This window comes from Equus asinus, chromosome 11 (genome assembly GCF_041296235.1).
Source record: "Equus asinus isolate D_3611 breed Donkey chromosome 11, EquAss-T2T_v2, whole genome shotgun sequence".
Lineage (NCBI taxonomy): Eukaryota > Metazoa > Chordata > Mammalia > Perissodactyla > Equidae > Equus > Equus asinus.
This window is the reverse complement of record NC_091800.1, coordinates 37,173,038-37,188,314: the sequence shown is the minus strand read 5'-3', so window position 1 is coordinate 37,188,314 and position 15,277 is coordinate 37,173,038.

The window sequence follows — 15,277 nt, the reverse complement described above, 5'->3', positions numbered from 1 at the left end:
AGTGGGAGATAAAATTAAAATTTGCTGGGTTTTTTGTTGTCTCAATTTCTTGACCTGAAAACAGATTTGTTTTAGAGCACCGTGTTTATCAAGGCACTGCCTTCTACACTGCCTCAACTCAAGGTTTGGCTGTTTAATTTTGTCATAACCATTACCTGTGGGCTACATGAGTCACATAGTCTTATCCACTTCATGTTTTTTTTTTTCCTGATTGACAAATATATGGAAGCAAGTATTGCAGTTGAAAACTGAAGTATGACTGAGTTAATGCACCAATAATAAATTGACTCATCATAGTCTTTAGTCTAAGAGTGTCACAGTGGTGGTACAAACAATTTTTAACTCTCTTAGTAATCATTTGTTATATTTGACATAATACGTGTAAAATTTTATATGTAAACTTTAAATAGATGTTATTTACCTACACAGTCTAGGAAGAAACATGAGTACTGTCAAGGTCAGAAATGATACAAGGGGAAACTACAAAAAGAGTTAGAACAATGCTTTTCCTCTACATTGTCTTGAGAACAGGGCACTAGATCTTACATTTTAATAGTATGGTGTGAAGTAGTTTGATATGATTATGAGCTAGAACTATGAGAGCTAGTTCATAGCCCCTACAGCTAGGAACAGGCATAGCTAACCTCAACTTATTCTTTTTCAGGCTAATTAGTCAACGGTCTTTATTTATTCTGCTTCTCACCTTAATGCGTGATTATGATAATACTCAGAGTGATGCCAGTCTTTACACAGACTCTGATGTGGGGCAGAGTGAACAATTACATTTTTCTTTTCTCAACTGAGTTTATTATATTAATTCCGGAATGAAACATACATTTGTTGTTTAAGTTTTTAACCTCCTTCCAGAGAAAATAGTAAGATAATTTACCGCTCCCCTTATATTCACATTTTTCAGCAATCTCAAGAAAAAAAATATATCCTTACCTTATAAGGTAATAAAACATGTTCACAAATTAATACTTTATTTTAGTTTCAGAGTGAATTTCAGTATTTTAACCACATGCTTATTTTATACATTGAAGTTTGGTAAATATATATCACAAGGAAGAAGTTACTGTGTTTTCTAGATGTAGTCAGACTACATTATTTCCCGTGCTTTTTAACTAGAAATGTGCTAATATACTGCTCTCCTTGGTATTAGAAGACGAAAACTCCCTCGTCTTCATTGTCTTTAGAGCCCTCAGAAAATGAATTTGTAATGGTAACTTGAACTGTCCAAGATCAATATACTTATATATTAGTTGCTTATAAATGTAACATATATGAATACCATTAAAATGAATGAGACTTTTATAAAATAGAAAAGCCTACAAGGGGCTTTTCACTGCTTTTTACTATATATCCTCATAGTGAAGAGAAGTTTTGGAATTTAGAAGGTACTCAACAAATATGTTCGACTAATAAACATTTTTTCACTAATTTTGTGTGTGTGTGTGTGTAAGATTGACCTGAGCTAGCATCTGTTTCCAATCTTTCCTCTATTTGCTTGAGGATGGTTGTCACTGAGCTAACATCTGTGCCAATCTTCCTCCACTTTATGTGGGATGCCACTGCAGTGTGACTTGATGAGCTGTGCTAGGTCCACACCTGGGATCTGAACCGGGAAACCCCAAGCCACTGAAGCAGAGTGTGTGAACTTAACCACTATGCCACCAAGCTGGCTCCACTTTTTCACTAATTTTAAGTGTAAGATATAATACTGAGAATTTGTATGTAATATGAAAAGTGTATGTTGAACAGCATTTTCTATGAACTTTTCAGTGAAGTACTCAAATAGGAAAACAAGTATTTCAAAATATAATAAAGTCATATACAAAAAACACTAAATTCACTTTAAAGAGCATACCCTCTATAAGAAATACTAAGTAAAAATTACGTATGTGTGTATAATTGTGATGGTTAATTTTATGTGTCAACTTAACTGGCCTAACAGATGCCTAGATAGTCATAATACATTATTTCGGGGTGTGTCTGTGAGGGTGTATCTAAAAGAGATTAACAATCAATAGACTAGGTGAAGATGCAGATGGGCCTCACCCAATCCATTGAGGGAGGGCCTGAATAGAACAAAAAGATAGAGCAGTGGTGAATTTTCTCTCTGCTTGAACTGGGACATCCGTCTTCTCCCAACCTTGGATATCTGTGCTCCTGTTTCTTAGGCCTTTGGACTTGCACTGGGACTTACACTCTTGGCTCCCCTAGTTCTCAGGCCTTTGAGTTTGAACTGGAACTACACCATCAGCTTTCCTGAGCCACCATCTTTCAGAGAGCAGATCATGGAACTTCTCAGCCTCCATAATCATGTGAGACAATCCTACACAATAAATCTCTTTCTATATATCTCTATATATCCTCTTGATTCTATTTCTCTGGATAGCCCTGATATACACACACATATATGTATATATACACATGTATCTGTATACACACACACACACACACACACACACTCATATGCATTGCCTACCAGGCCTAATGAATATTATGACATAAAAAAGATGAGCAGCAACAAAAAAATTATCCCTAACTAAAACAAATTAACCGTGGAATGCGTAACTTTTAGATGGATAAATGTATAGAGTTAAAAAATCATAGATTCCTGGGATTGTAAGGCCTCTGAGAATGCATTTTCTTCATTTGCCGTCATCCAGTGCACAGTGTGTGAGGACTGCAGTCTTTGGGTCCATCACCCACCAATTCGGCAGTGTCTGGAGTTTGTCATTTATCTATCCACCATCAAAGTGCCCAAGTGAGATGGTAGGTTATAACTATTGGATGAATTAGAATCATAACATTTGAAACCCGTGATCAGTTAAAAGTGCCGAGAGAGACAACCGGATATTATGCAACTCTGATGTGGTGCAATAGGATGTACACACCATTACCAATGAATTTGTCATGCCAAAAATTCACTCATGAATCTGATCAAACCTTCTGCTCTAAAATTTTAAAAGAAACAAAAGATGCAGAGTACCACGCCAAACAACATCATGGGGTAGCAATTAGCAGAATCCAGCATGTGGAGAATTCTTTAGAACAGATGTCCTTCATTCTTTACCACATAAATTTCCAGAACAAAAAAAGAGTTGAGGGCACCTATAGATTAAAAAAGAGAGATAAGAGACCAACATACATGATCATTGTTTGAAATAATTTCCAACAAACTAACAGTCAAAATGAAGTTGTGAAATAACTGGAAAAATTTGCCTTCTCATTGGATATTTATTGACATTAAGAAGCTATCATACTTCTAAAGATTGAAATCTTAACTGTTTTTTTTATGTTTTAAAACAACATTTTTGTGAAGACGCAAATTCGAATATTTAGAGATATAATTCTCTATGCTTATTCTTTTTAAACGTTATATATTCAATATATCATTGGTTTCAGGAATTGTTCTATTGTTGCATATCTTTTCATATCAAAATATTCAATAGGGCTGGTAGGTAATTTTAATCTCATTAAGAAGTTAACCATGGAATCAATAATGAGCATCTTAAGATGAATTTGACCAGGGCCTCTGATTCCAAGATTTTAAGTTTGCTTTGTGGGTTATTGCTGTATCAGTGATGAATTTTCTGGAAATAACCAGAGTTCATTCTGGAATTCATAGAATTCTCTAATCTAATCTCTACTTCTTTTTCAGTTGAAGAAAAAATTGGACGGTATCTTTCTTAAACAAGGGGAAGGCAGAAAGAAAACCCTGTGAGAGCTTTTAGCTCTCAACTCTCAATAAAATCTTTAGCAGTGTACAGTACTTTCTTGGTATGTATAGGTTGAAATGTGACCTCTATCATTTATCAGACAATAAAACCCAGAGAGCGATATAGTGCAGCTACATTTATTAAGGATAAATTAATTTATCAGTTTAATATATGTGCATGTTGTAGGTAAAAAGTAAAAAGAGGAATAATATGTACGCATGAGTTGAATGTGTATCTGAAATCAGGGATCAAATTGCTAATATACTATAGAGAGATAAGAATGCTCCTAGAGGCCAGCCCGGTAGTATAGTGGTTAGGTTCATGCTCTCTGCTTTAGTGGCCCGTGGTTCACAGGTTCAGATCCTAGGTGTGGACCTACACACCACTCATCAAGCCATGCTGTCCCACATACAAAACAGAGGAAGATTGGTATAGATGTTAGCTCAGGGATAATCTTCCTCAGGCAAAAAGAGGAAGACTAGCAACGGATGTTAGCTCAGGACCAATCCTCCTCATCAAAAAAAAAAAAAAATGCCCATAGAACCTAGGTAATTAAATAATTGCTAGCTCTTTTCTAACCCTGACTATATATTTAACAGTATAAAATTCAAATTGATTTCAAATAGGTCATAGTTCATACAAAGGCAAATTCTTATCATTTTGTATTTAATCATCATTTCAAAATTATTCAAGCCTTTTGCTCTCCTGCTTCTTCTTTGTGGTTATATGTCCCTAATAATCATCACGTCTGTCTGATGCTAAAAAAAAATTAGCACCTAAAGGCACCATGGTAAACTTGATCATTGTTCTTGTACAAGTTTATGAGGTCAATAATAAAAGAATTAGATAAAATTAAGGTTAAATGGCTTCAACAATCCTTTCAATTTATTATTTTGGGATATTAGCAATGCTACAGTTCTTGGAGTAAACAATTGTCTTCAAGGGAGTTTGGACACAGGATGGTATAGGCCATTATGGTCAAGGTAGACTGGATCTTGTTCTTCAATCAACTATGTGTGTTCTACTTACTATGTTATTAAATCATTCTAAGTCTTAGTTGCTTCATTTGTCACAAAAAGACAAGTTATTTCATGGTGTTGTTGTGAGAACTAACTTTATTTGTGTAAGAGACCCAGCCTGTGGTTTCTGTCATGTGGTAGGACAGTTAAGAGCCAGGTGCTTGGATGTGAATCCTGGCTCTGACTCAGAATCTTCCCAACATTGGAACAGTTATGTAATATTCCTGTGCCTCGGTTTTCTTATATGTAAAAGCAAGGACAATGATGAAGTTTACTTCGTGGAGTTTTTATGACACTAAATGAGTTAGTACATGTAAAATGCTTAAAATAGAGTCCAAAACATAGTAATAATAAAGAAACACTAAGCATTTTTCCTATAGGTAGTGGAATTCAATAAATGTTTCTTTCCATTTCCTTCCTTCTTGTTTAAGAAAATAAAAGAATTTAAAACAATGACGGTCATAAATCAGTCCATCCTCCACCCTTTCTAACACAGTGCTACCAAATGCCGCTAATAAAGTGTTAAAAAATGGACAAAACTGTATTCTTTAATGAGATGATTGAAAGGATAAGGTTTTTCTAGAATAAATTATTTTCACTTGAAATATAATATCTGTATTTTTGTGCTTCTTGGCAGTTAGATTTATGAATACCAACATGTTTTTGAAATTCTCTAGTAAGTCTTATAATAATCTCTAAAAGTAAATAATATAAGGGAACGATTGTCTGAAATGACCTATGAATTATTTCCTATGCTTTCTGTCAAAGACAACTTGGATCTAGATGAAAGTATTGTACCATCAGGTATGTTTATTATAATGAGAATTGGTGGCAGCATAAACAGCTTTGAATGGCCCTATTCTGTGGAAACCCTCCAGACTCCCACATAATGCAGCTGGTTCAACTTATGAAGAGGCTGGCTATAACACCAACTAAGCTGTAATTCTCATACAGAGACCTTTCAATTTATATAGGGTTTCCAAACCACCTGTGAAGTCTTGGGAAATTGCATTTCCAATAGCTTATGGAATATTCATGAGATACTGCTGCAAACAATGGATATTTCTTGAAATTACTATTCTAGATATGGTCAATGTATAATTACTAAAATAAATACAATCATTGCTATTCTATTCCATCAAATATGTAGTTTTCCTTGTAAGTGCATTTCTTACAAAATATGATGAGTTAATTCAGAAATAAATACGTATAATCAGTACAGCATGTTCTCATCCATTTGCGTTTTAAAACTATGTTGAATTAATATAGAAAAATGGAAGAGATGGTAGAGGAAAAGGTGGACAGATTTGATTACACGGAAGAAAATGTATGCATGCCCAACACATTATAAACAGAAGCAAACACATTGAAAGTATTTTATATAATTATGACATTTAAAATGGAAATAGAATGAAAGTGGTAAGATAGGCATGAGTATGAGCAGTTTAGGGGTTAAGGGTAGGATGCACAGCCTTTCATCATATGGTCTCTGCTTACCTCTAGATCCCATCCTTCATCACACCTTACTCCTGCACTTACACTGTGCTTCAGCCACATGCAATTATTTGGAATTACCATGTTCCTGCTCTTCTGAGACTGTAAACATGCTACTGTCTAAATTAAATGCAAAAAATCCTCAACTCATGACTAAGTTCCATTCTTTCCCCAAGCACTTTAAAAATCACCTTATCCAGAGATCTATGAGAGGTGAGATAGATGCCTCTGTCTTTGCTCTCACCATGCTTAATGCTTATCGCACTCTACTGTGATTATCTTTTGTTCCCCGTTGACTTCTCCTCCAGGGTTAGCCATAATGTTATCGTATCCACAGTGCCCAGAGCATAGTAGATACTCAGTAAATGTGAACAAAAAACAAGATCTCAATTTTAAAAACGGTTCACACAAAAGGGAATACAGATTGATAAAATAGGAAATAGAAACATCTTCCAACACATCAAAATAAAATAAATAAAACTCAAAAACAAATATATAACGTTTTGGTCATTTAGCATTTAAAGAAAATTGTAATGGTTAAAAATAAAATATTTAGGAGCCAGCCCAGTGATGCAGCAATTAAGTTTACATGTTCTGTTACAGTGGCCCGGGGTTCACCGGTTTGGATCCCAGGTACGGATCTATGCACTGCTTGTCAGGCTATGCTGTGGTATGCATTCCGCATGTAAAGTAGAGGAAGATGGGCACGGATGTTAGCTCAGGGCCAGTCTTCCTCAGCAAAAAGAGGGGGATTGGTGGTGTATGTTAGTTCAGGGCTAATCTTCCTCAAAATAAATAAATAAATAAATAGAATATTTAAGTAAATGGAGCTTGCCGTTTAATATGAGAGGGGATGTAAATTGTTGCAAACCTTTCTTAAAAAAAAAAAAAATAGAGCACGGCAAGCCTGCAGGTTTAGTAGTTAAGTTTATGGAGTCTGCTTCAGTGGCCTGGGGTTCACAGGTTCTGATCCTGGGCACAGACCTAGCACAGTAAAATGGCTATGAAAACTAAAGTATATTTATGGAATAAATACTTGGTATTGTTTTTCAGTTAAGTTTTGTAGAAATAATGGATAATTTTTAAATGCCATAATAATAAATGTTACAAGACATATTTATATAGTATGATTGCTATAGATATATATTTATAGTCAAAATTGACTATAGTGGAGCCATTTTTAAAATGGAGTCAGAGCTGCTTTTCCAGAGAAACTACTTTGCTATCTTGAGCCTTGGACTGGGCCAAACCTTTGGACTGGGCTAAAACTATCATTGTTTTACAACTACTTGTTTGAGAAGTTAACAGGAAGACAGACATCCTGATCATAGGATTGATTAGGGACATGCTATCTGAAGGCAGAATCAATAACCAGTCATGTCGAGCCAAGAGTAACCTAACTTGTCAGCAACAATGAACTCTTCTCAAAAACATCTTAGCTCATTTTCCTCCTTTTTCCCATAAAAATCCTGAGCCCTTCTCCTGTAGTCAGGGCACCATTTGAATTTCTTCCTGAACCTGAACTCTTTAAATTCTTTGATCTGGATTAAACACTTTGCCTCTTAAGTCGGTTTCTGGTTTTGTAGGTTGACTGTATATTAGAGAGAGAAAGAGAGAGAGACAGAGACTAAAATGAACAAAAAATGTGGACATGAATCCCGGATATACTTTAAAAATTGTAAAGTGTGTCAACTGACATGTTACTTTTCCACTCCTCTAGATTGTGCATGGCATCCTTCTGACTGGGAAAGTATCCATGGATTAGAAGGCTTAGAGCACGGGCTCTGGAGAGACATAGTTTGGACTTGACACCTGGCTATGCTACTTACTTGCCATGTGATCTTCAGCAATTGAATTAACCTAGATCTACCCTGTTTCCTTATCAGTGACAGCAGGACATTACTAATGCCTGCCTTATGTCTTATGAAGATTAAATGGTTTAACACCTATGACAGAGATTTTCTCTTTTGACAAAACTTTTGTCAGGCTCCTGAGTCCTTCTTTTGACTGGGACTTGTCCTTGGGCTCTTCCCTAAACCCATTTAGTCCAATTTTGTGTGTGTGTGTGTGAGAAAGATTGTCATCTGTATCAGTCTTCCTCTATTTTGTATGTGGGATGCCACCACAGGATGGCTTGGTGAGAAGTGTGTAGGTCCATGCCTGGGATCCAAACCAGCAAACCCCAAGCCACTGAAGCAGAGCATGCGAACTTAACCACTATGCCACCGGGCTGCCCCCCATTTAGTCCAATTTTAGCAAGAATCCTGCTGGAGCAATTTAGTGAAAATCCCCCACCACTGATACGTGATCAAATTCCTTATTCCCCACCTTCATTACAGTCATGTGTCACTTAATGGCAGGGATATGTTCTGCGAAATGCATCATTAGGTGATTTTGTTGTTGTGTGAACATCAGAGTGTACCTATACAAACCTACATGGTATAGCCTACTACACATGTAAGCTATATCATATTAATCTTATGAGACCATCATCATATATGTGGCCCATGGTTGACCAAAACGTTGTTATGTAATGCATGACTGCATCTCATCACCCTGGTCTGCCTTCAGCAAAAATTCTGTCAAATTTGTTTAGTCAGAATTCCCTTATTCCTGATGGTTCCTCTTAGTAGTTTTCCATCCACTGACCCCACCCTGCCCCTTAAGGGTAAATCTCTACCTGTCCTTATTGTATTCAGAATTGAGTTCAGTCTCTCTCCCCTACATCATAATAGTCCTCCTGAATAAAGGCTGCCTTACCATCTTTAACAAGTGTCAGAATAATTTTTTCTTTACATCTACAAAGTACTTACAAAAGCACTTCGTATAGACTATATGCTTAAACAATTTTAGCTGTGATGATCTTTATTACTACTATTATTATTTTATATTATTATTACTATTCCCTAAACATTTCCATCACTGTCTGGCTTGGGAAATTTACCCTGGGTAGGTGATCTCATAGCAAATAGTACTTCTCCTATCACTGTATTTATGACAGCTATTACTCTAAATTCAATAAAGTCGTAGTCCATGTGTGTCTTGTTCACAGTTACACCTCCAGTGTGAAGAAAACAGTCTGACACATGGGAGAATTTCAATAAATATTTGCAGATTAAACAAGTAGTGTTTGAATCTAATACCAGATCTTTATCCTTCTAATATCTTACTTTAATCCTAGGAGATTCTCCTCAGTCTTATCATCAAACTCTACTCCGCATTACTTAACATGGTTCACTTTCTATAAAATATTTTTTTGGAAGGAGTTTGTTTTCAAAGCAAATGTTGTTGAATAATTTTTTATATCCATGAAGGTAAAAGCTTATCTAAATTATAAGCTACTTGAGAGCAAAGGATTTGTCCCCTATTTCCTTTACATTGTCCCATGGTCCTCTACGAATAATTTACGTACAATAAATTAACATGTTAAATATTAAAACAGTGTCTCATAAGAAAATTGTCCTTCTCTGAACTAGAACTCTATTTGCAATTACATCTTCTCATATAAATAACTTAATAAAAATGAGGTTTGTGGCTATAATTTTTTCTTCTGGTTCAATTAAGTACAAGAAATCTTTAACGATAAAAGAACACATTTGATTTAAGATATATAATGATTGTTTTTATAAAATAGTTACTGAAAGTGCTACCCAAACTATTAAACTAGCCATCTTTCCTTTATGGCCACCATTAGGTAAAAGAAATTCATAAATTATTTTCTCAAAAGTTTATTACGAGGCATGCGGTTGCTTGACAGCATGCTCTGTCTGCTGGCATTTTAGATATTGAATGTTAATTACAGCCCACAGGTTACTAGATGTTTTTGTATTTAGATTGTGACAATTTTAGACTACCTTCCAAGAAAGTTTAATCACATAGTGGCAGTTCTCACAAGGTATTAGATGGAAAAGTTTGAAAAATATAAATTATTTTTGAAAGATTTGAATAACATTGCGGTTTAAACTAGGTGTTCAGCAGATGTTTTTCAAGAGTGACTACTTCAAACCATGTTAATATAGTGACTGTGAAACAATATGTCAATATAAAGGATGGACATGTGAAGCTGGAGAGTAAGTTTTTAACATTTGAACAGGTGGCCAATTTACCAAAACAACTTAAACCTTTATGATATCTTATGTTGAGACAGATCCTGGTGTTTCACAATGACATTAAAATTAAAATTTAATTTTTCCAGTAGTTAATAATTAGCCAATGTCAGTGAAGAAAGATAATGAGAAACCATCAATTTTTTATTGTCATTTTGATAGAGAAAAGGGAGATATTCTTCCTGTCATAGGCCAATGAATGTTGCCATCTGATGGTGCTAAAATAGAGAGCTATGAATATAGAGGTAAGTAGCTCTCAAATCTATTGCTGGTCTTATTTTAGGAATTTAGGAAAGTAAATGAGACCTTTCATTATAAAATAAAAAGTTAGGGAATCTCAATACATCCAGGTGTTGATTTAGTGTCAGAGCTTCTCTTTATTCTAAGAGCAATGATCAACATTATTTTAGATAAATACCATAATAAACTATCAAATTTCTCATCTTACAGTGCATATTACGTAATATATTTAAAGTACTTAGCCTACAGATCTCTAGGATAATTTGATTAAGTACATTTATTTTTCCCAGTAACATGTTTGGCTTGTTGGTTGGATGACATCCAATGACAGCACACATTCTCAATGCTACACAATAATGGGGAGTTGAGCTGAGCCTCCCTCATTACAGTCTGTGCCAGCACTTGTATGTGCAAAGGCAAACATCAGGGTACCTACACATTGAAGTAGCATTTAGAGATTCGTAGAAGGCATTCAGGGATACTATGTCCTGTTCCCAACTTCTTCCTACCTGTTGATCCTGTTTATTCTGGTGACCAGTTTGTTGCTTACTGAAATGGCATCTCCCAGCAACCCTGACCCTCGCCTCGCACTCCTGATTCTGTTATCCTCCTCCAGCTCTTGAATTTTTTGCCCTTTGTGTTCTGTGCAGGCTCTATTCCTAACCCCAGATTTTTTGTTAACTGTCATGTTTATGCATCCCCTTTGTTTCCACAATTCCTGAAGCTTCTTGACTTCCCAACAGAAATCCCTCAGACTATTCACTACATGCACTTTTCTCCAAGTACCAAGTTTTTAAAAAAAGTATAATGAAGGATAATACAAATAAATTGATCTTGTATAAAACTTTGAATTATAATTATCTTATACGTTGCCAAAACAGTATTTATGACATTTGTTTATAATGCAGCTTTATTGTGTCTCTTATTATCCCTTTCAATTCTCTCAAGGACAAATTTGGCACAAAGAGATTTTTCTCTCTCTTAGATCATACCGTAGCTGAGTTATGGCTTACTGAAAGATACACAAGTCCTAACCTGGGAACCTGTTAAACCAATATCTTGTATGGCAAAGGGTACTTAAAGACCTTGAGATAGAGAGGTAATCTTGGATTATCTAGGTAGAGCCAGTGTAATCATATGGGTTCTTAAATCACATGGGCACCTTCCCTAACTGTGGCCAGAGGGAGTTATGTGTAGAGAGGGAAGAAATCTTCCTCTACTCTTCCAGGTTTTTTTGACTGGTCTAAGAATTAAATTGACATGAGACAGAATAAAAGGGGAAAATCAAAGTTTAATAGCAGGTATACATGAGAGAAACCCAGGAAAACTGAGTAATTCACCAAAATGGCCAAAGCTGCCACCTTAAATATCGTTTTCAGCTAAAGGCAAAAGAAGATATTGAGGGTAGTGGTTTGGGACTTCAAAAAAGAGGAAGGTTTGGGCCAGCCTGGTGGTATAGTGGTTAAGTTCATGAGCTCCACTTTGGTGGCCTGGAGTTCACCGGTTCGGATCCCCAGTGCAGACCTATGCACCGCTCATCAAGCCATGAGGTGGTATCCCACATACAAATTGAGGAAGATGGACTCAGTTGTTAGCTCAGGGGCAATCTTCCTCAAGCAAAAAGAGGAAGATTGGTAACAGATGTTAACTCAGGGCCAGTCTTCCCCACAAATAAAAAAAAAAAAGGAAGGAGGCAATTCAGATGGAGATGGAAAAGCAAATGTTTAGTAAACAAATGTTTGTCATGCCTAGCAGAGACAATGAGACATGAAGAAGACTTTGATTAAATGGACCTTTCTGTATTCCCCCCTATCTACCACATCTAGTTCATATTATACTAGGTATCTATAGTGATAGCTCCTTCCTGGAACAGAGCTTTTGTCTTAAATTCTTTTAGGCAGTTAGCGGGAAGGTCAAAGTTTCCTCCTGAGTCTTTTGTTCTTAAAAATAATCATCCCCAAATAATCCTCAGGCCAAAGAGACACATTTTGATGTGGCAAATTCTGCTTCCCTACATATGACTCTGGAAAAATGGCCAGAGAGCTGCAACATCGCTGACTGTGAAGTTGAGTCAAGGGCTATGAGTCAAAGAAAGTGTCTTCCTGTAGAAACTGGAAGACAAAGAAATGAATTCTCCCAAGAGCCTCCAGAAAGAAGCACATCTGCCAACATCTTCATTTTAACTAAGTGAGACCCATATTGACCTTTTGACCACCACAGAATTACAAAATAATAAGTTTATGTTGTTTTAAGCCACTAAATTTTGCTAATCTGTTATGATAACAATAGAAAACTAGTATAGATGATAAAATCAGGTTCAATTTAAGAAGTAGAATGTCAATTCCTTCACAATAGTCAAAACTCTAAGATTGATTTGTGGGTAAAAGTTTTCACCTATCCTTCCTCTCCAGCCTTTTCCAGGCAAAATAGTGTACTGCTGGCTTCTACTTTGTGTCCCTGTCACCTTTCCTATCTCTGTTCCTCCTCATCCAGCTAGATATCTTCATTTTCTGAAGCTTCCAAAGTTGGAGTAGTGGGAGTCAAAAGAAGAAATTTAGGAATGAATGTGTGCTAGACAGATAACATTGTGACCTATCTCTACTCTTTGAACTTGGAATATGTTTTAACTCTTTCTTTTGAGCATTTCTATGTATTGTCGAAGACACCAACATCCATTATCTTCCTGCAGTATCCATCATCTTAAGTATCTTAAATTCTCACTAGAGTTACTAAGTTTCTATAATGGCTATCATTTGCCACTCCTTTGATAGTCCCAGGCATATGAAAGTCTGCTTTTATCTCTCACCCTCTGAATGTCTCTGTTAGGTGTAGAACACTTGTATGTCTTCTGTTCACTCTCCGAGTACAGGTAACTCTCAAACTATGGTTAAAGCTTGTCCTTTAGATCACTCAGACATTTACTTAGACATCTTTTTCTGTATTGGAAGGAAGGAACCCATTTTAAAACCTTGTTTCACATAAAAGGACATCATTGCTATAGATAGATTGATTTTGATATTAAATAATAATACTTTTTTCTCAGGCTTAGTCATTTTGAGATTCAACTACATTATTACTCACCTCCATTTTTCCTTAGTTTCTTAATTTCTCTCCTACACTTTTTTATCCCCTTGCATAGAATACATAAATGGACCTGCAGAGGTTCTTAACATTTTTTTTTTAAGTTTTTTTTTTTTTCCTTTTTCTCCCCAAAGCCCCCCGGTACATAGTTGTGCATTCTTCGTTGTGGGTTCTTCTAGTTGTGGCATGTGGGACGCTGCCTCAGCGCGGTCCGACGAGCAGTGCCATGTCCGCGCCCAGGACTCGAACCAACGAAACACTGGGCCGCCTGCAGCGGAGCGCGCGAACTTAACCACTCGGCCACGGGGCCAGCCCCAGAGGTTCTTAACATTTATTCATCCATTTAATCAATGTTTTGACTAAATATTTTTCACAAAATATTGTGCTAATTGATAAGGGTGATACCAAGATCATTCCACATGGCCTCAAGGAGCTTTTAGTTTCATAGAGACAATCACCTATAATTAACTCATCTATCCCTGAAGTTAGAAATCTAATTTATGATCCTCAAGCTTCTTCTTACATATCTTTATTATAGCCCTATTTCACAGGATAGTTTCAATAATTCCACTATTTTCATTAATTTATCAAAAGTTTTCAAACATGTAAAATGGCCTATTTATCGAAAATATTTGGTCAATGTAGTTGCACGGATTTAATTATATAATAGATAAACATATCCATTTCGATGCCTATAATACTTATTTTTCTCTTAGAGTAATTTGCATTACAATGTCAAGAACTCATTTTTATTCTGTTTTCATTCTAACCTAATTCATAGCCATATACAAAATAAATTTAAGTTTTATCTACTTCACTTTTAACTTTATTGGATACATTTTATGATTTTTCTGACTTGAAAAGAAAGCATACAAGACTATAAAATAGTTTCATTCATTACTTTCTCTAACCATGACAGCTGTACTCTGAACCCTGTGCATTCTAGACATGATGAATTTGAACCTTGCAAGGGAACAATAAATTGCCACATGTTAAAACTCATTGATGTTGCTTTTTATTCTTGATTGGTTGTTTATGGATCTTCTGTCTTATTTTCCATTTCATAATGAGAACCAGTTTAGACTCTCGTAATTCTTGTATTCTTTAGTAATTCAATATATTTTTTGTGCCTCTAATTCTCTTTATTTCCTTCCTGGTATTTTAGTGCACTAAATATTTGCGTAATCTAATTTGTACTCTCATTTGCAGAGGTAGGCTTCATGAGTTGTGCCATAGTTCTCTCATAGCTGAATTCTCTGTCCTCCTGGTCTCAGTCTTCTATAACTGGTCCTTAGTTCCCAGATGTGTATTACTCACTTGTTACATCAATATATTTTGAAGCTTTCCCCCAATCACTGGTTGGATTGATGAGATATTTCAGCTCCTTTTGAACACAGATGAATGTTCCTTATATCTTACATATTCTTTCTCATGAGGATTGCCCTCAGAGTTGAAGTCTCATATTGAGAATTCCTCTGTGATTTTTCCTAAAATAGAAGGCTGCTGCCTATTTCCATTCAGCCTTACCTGATGCTGCAAGTTTTTATTACTATACCTTTCATTACCTCTATTAGGCAAGCCTCAGCTATAATCAGTTAAAGAAACATAGAGG